Genomic DNA, 4,956 nt, shown 5'->3' with positions numbered 1-4,956 from the left:
AGCCACCACCCCCAAGGCTCGAGGAACAAGGGAAGCAGGCAGATTAGAGAAGCTTGGGGGCCCCAGGCCTCTGAGGAGGGGCTGGCCTGTCCACATCACCTCCCTGGAGAGGTGGCCCTGATCCTGGTAACAGCCCTGCCCGAGCACCTGTCTGTCCCTTCCCGTCAGGCGGCATCACAGTGTTTGTATGTGCTGGCCTCAATCTGCCCTCCCTCCCCTGACCGGAGAACGGTCATTATACCACATTGTAAAGGATTGAGCTACTGTGCCATTGTTGACAGAATCATTTCTTCCTGCCCTGGCTGGCCTGGGACTCTGCCAAGCTATCTAAATTCTCCTTGATCTTGAACCTAAGCTGGGGCCAACCCAGGCTCTTGGAGCGCAGGACTTAAGGCAGTGCTCCCTCTTGGGCTATGCAGGTGTCCGGTCAACCCCTGAGAGTGCCACCTTAAATGCTGTGCCCTGGGCACCTCATTGCCTCACCTTGAACGCTGGGCCCTGTCTTGAATACCAACTGGCACCTAGTAGGTGCTCAGTAAATATGTGAATGAATGAGGCCTAGCCTCTATTTTCCAGGGGCACCAGCCCACTTTGAGTAATGAATTCTCTAGGTCATCTTTTGGCTGAGAAGGGCAATACAGCCTTTAAAAATCCTCCCCTTGATGGTAAATTTTGGGTTTTATTCCATTAAAAATATTTTAATGGGGAAAAAAAGGGCCCCCTGCAGGTAATAAGCCATTTGGTGCAGTGGGACATGCCCCTGCTTTGGAGCCAGACTGCCTGAGTTCAAATTGAAGTGATTTCACTTCCTGGCTGTGTGGCCTTGGTCAAGTCACTTTACCTCTCTGAGCTGCAGTTTCCTCACCTATAAAATGCAACTAAAATAACATCAAAGCCCCAGCACAGTACCTGGTACACAGTAGGTACTTTATACAAATTTGTTTCCTCTTGTTGTGAGGCCTAATCACCACTCAAATCTAGAGGACCTGCCTCTGTGAGTGAGTCATTGACCCACCGTGGGGCTGGATCCAAACCAGTGCTGAGGGCCCCAGTCCATGGCAGAAGGGGACTGCCTTGGGGGGGCGCCCCTCCTGCTTTGTGGAGTAAAGAGGATGTATGATCAGAACTCTATTCACACTTGCTTGAGCAAAATGGGAAATTTATTGGGAATCCCAGGGAGGAGACGGGCTTCAGTGTAGGCTGGTCCAGGGAATCAGTAAGACCTTCATCACATTGGGCTCGCTCATCGACCCAGTGATGATCAGGGCAGTGACTGATTGGCCTGGCCTGATGTGCATGCCTCTTAGGGGAGGGCAGAGTTGGTGGCTGTGACTGACAGCTCCACTGAACCAGCTCCCCAAAGGAGAAGAGTTGATGTCACCAGAGAAGGGAGGAAAGTAAGATAAATAGTAAACCGTACTACCTGCCACATGCTGTCCTAAGCACTCATACTTGTGAAATCATTGAATCCCTGCAACAACCCTGGAAGGCAGGTATAATTTTCATCACTCCCCTTTTGCAGATGATGAAACTGAGGCACAGGGTGGCCCTGGTCACAGTTAGTGAGGGGTGGAGCCAGTATTTGGCCCCAGACAGCCTAGTCCAAGTGCAAGAACTTCACCACTTCTCCGTGTCTCCTCTCCCCATCAAACAGAACTAAGAGAAGATTGTCAGGGGGCAGCCCCAGAGGAGCGGGTCCCAGTACTCCCCTGGAGTAAGTAGTATGGAGGGTAGCTGGGAACTGCAGCCTGCCTGACCTCAGCAGGAAGCCTGCCTGGAGTGCCTGTGACTGGGAAAGGCTGGGGGCTCCCAGAGAACTTTCCAGAAACATAGGACATTCCTAGGTTCCTCCCCAGGGGCAAAAGTCCTGGCCTAAAGAGTCAGACACTGCCTTTGCCACTGCCACAAGCCAGCCCTGGGTCTCCGAGTCGCTGCCCCTCTCTGGGCCTGTTTCTTCCTCTTGCAAACAAGAAGGTCGGCCCGAATCCCCATCACTCAGGGCCTGGGTTCTCTCTGGGGAAAAGCTAGGGGTGAACTGCTTCAACTTGTGGTCAGCCACAAACTGCTCTGTCCCCAACAGCCCCAGGTGCTGGGAAAACAAGGCGGTACCCTCCCCCAGCCTGGCCCGCCCCCCCCCTCCCCCGCACATCTAGAAGGCCCAACTGTGAACCCAGCGAACCCAGCGAACCCAGCTTCCTCCCCAACAGATGCCTCTAGTCCAGGGCCTACTGCTGGGCCTGCCCCCAGCAGCATGCTGGGTAGGAGCCACCACCCCTGCTGCCATGTCCCCATCTGCTGTCTTAGCCTCCTCAACAGGCACCAAAACTCAACGGCGCAGGAGTTCTCAGCCGGGGTGATTTTTGTCCGCCAGGTAGGGTTTGCAGATTTCACAAATAAAAACGCAATCTCTGGGACATAATTATACTAAATAGTTAAGAGTTGCTTACTTAAAATACAAATTTAACTGGGAAACTTGGATTTTATCTGTCAACCTTTCACCCAGGGGACATCTGATCATATCTGGAGACATTTTTGATCGTCACAACTGGGGATTTCTATTGGTATCTTGTGTGTCCTGGCCAGGGACATAGCTCAACATCCTACAATGCGCAGGGCCGCCCCACCACTAAGAACCATCCCGTCCCAAATGTCCGCAGTGCCTGAGGCTGAGAAAACCCTAGGTCCTTCCCCCTACTGACACACATACTCACCTGCAACCTCAGGGACTCATCAGAGGGAGGAGCAGTGGTTATTCTTATATGAAAGCCAAAGAAACTGAGGCACAGGTTAACACAGCTGGCAAGAAGCCAAGTAGAGTCCTCCATCTGTCTGTGCCTTCTCCTCTCTAATACACGCATCTGTTCTCCTAGATATGGAGCCATGCAAGGTCAGCCAAGAAGTACAGTGGGGGCGCGGAGACAGGGGAGCCTTGCAGGGTCCCCAAATCCCTGGGGATCAGTTGTTCTGGGCTATGTGCAGGCATGCCAGTCCTGGAGACGGACGGTCCCAGGTGTTTGTTACCGAGGGCTGTTGTCAGTTATGCCACCAGGGGGCAGCAGAGACTCTAAAATGAGTCTGCAAGCAGGGGCCTCCAGGGTCCACCCTGAGATTCTGATTTAGCTGGTCTGCGGTGGGTGCCGGACCTTGGTTGTTTTGTCTGTTTGTTTGTTTGTTTGTTTTGTTTTTTGTTTTTTAACAGTTCTTAGGCGATTCTACTATGCAGCTAGAATTGAGAACCACTGGTCTAAGGCCTTGCTCGGTTTTCATCCCTGATTGCCCATCAGAATCACGAGGGAGCTATGAAAAATACCAATGTGAAAACAACCCAAATGTCCATCAATGAATAAAAGGATAAACAAAATGGGGTATCTACAGACAATGGAATATCACTTAGCCATAAGAGGAATGAAATTTTGACACATGTGAAAACATGAATGAACCCTGAAAAATCACTGTGCTAAGTGAAATAATCCAGACACAAAAGGACGAGTACTATATGATTCCACTTATATGAGGTACCCAAATTTAGAGACAGAAAGTAGAATAGAGGTTATCGGGCTGGGGGAGGAAGGGATAGGGAATTAGTATTTCATGAGTACAGTTTCCGTTTTGAATGATGAAAAAGATCTGGTAGTACCACAATGTGAATGTGCTTAATGCCACTGAATTGTACACTGAAAAGTGGTTAAAATGGTAAATTTATGTTACATATTTTTTGTCACCATAAAAAAATATAGTGGAAACGTATTTGGGTTTTAGGATTAAAGTGTAAGATCTTTCCACAAAACACAAATGTCCAAGGGTCTCCCCAGACCAATTAAATAGACTGTCTGGGGTTGAGCCCTGGGCTCTGATATCCTCTAAAAGTGTCCAGATGAATTTAACATGCAGTCATTACAGAGAGTCTGTCTCAGGTGTAAGATTATTCTAAGATTCCAGCATCCAGGAAGAAGAGTGAATGTGCCATCCATTTCTCTATTGTGATGGTTTTAAATCTGTTCACAAATTCTTTGATGGCCTTTCTTCAAGAGGCGGAGTCTAATTGCCCTCCCCCTGAGTGTGAACTGGACTTAGTGACTTCCTTCTAACAAATGGAGAAAAAAGAAGCAGGAGTGACAGTGATGGAGAAACTGAGGCTTCCCACCAACAGGAGTGTGAGGGAGCCATCATGGAAGTGGGGCCCCAGCCCCAGCTGACATCTGACTGTAACCACATGCGAGACCCTGAGCCAGAACTACCCAGCGAAGTCACTCCCAAATTCCTGTCCCACAGAAACGGTGAGGTAACGTTTGTTGTTTTAAGCCACTGAATTTGGGGGTGATTTGTTACACAGCAATAGGTAATTAATACATCCATTTATGAGTCATTGAACCGTCCACTCATCCCTGTACACACCCACCCATTAATCTACGCACCTACTCACCCGTCTATATCCACTGAACCACCTACCCATCCATCCGTACACCCACTCAGCCCCCCAGCCCAGCACACAGGGAATGGCACAGAGTAGACCCATGCAAATATTTGTCAAATGAACGAACATTTTCCAAATGTCTCCTCTCTGTTACTGGCTGAGACAGGCCAGGGGACTTACTGAGAAACATGGCCCCCAGATCACTGTGGCATGATGGGACTGGTGCCTGGCTCTGCTGGACAAGCCTGGGCAGCCCGGGAACATACTCTGGCCTACAAACTGTCCCCGCCCCAGGCAGCAGCTTCCCCACCTGCACCCATCCAGCCTCATTTCTTCCTGCTGAGAACCACACCCAACCTGGCCTGCTTGATAGAAAACACCTGGTTCTATCTCTCCAGCTCCCCCCCATTCTCCTATCCCCAGTCCCGGGGGCAAATGCTAAGGCTGCTGGCTGTGACTCAAGAGAGCTGGGCTGTCAACCAGGAGAAGGGAAGTTTGGGGGACAGGAGAGGCCTCACTATCTTCCCAGAGAACGTTACAGA

This window comes from Rhinolophus ferrumequinum, chromosome 15 (genome assembly GCF_004115265.2).
Source record: "Rhinolophus ferrumequinum isolate MPI-CBG mRhiFer1 chromosome 15, mRhiFer1_v1.p, whole genome shotgun sequence".
NCBI lineage: Eukaryota > Metazoa > Chordata > Mammalia > Chiroptera > Rhinolophidae > Rhinolophus > Rhinolophus ferrumequinum.
Note: the sequence above shows the minus strand (reverse complement) of the source record.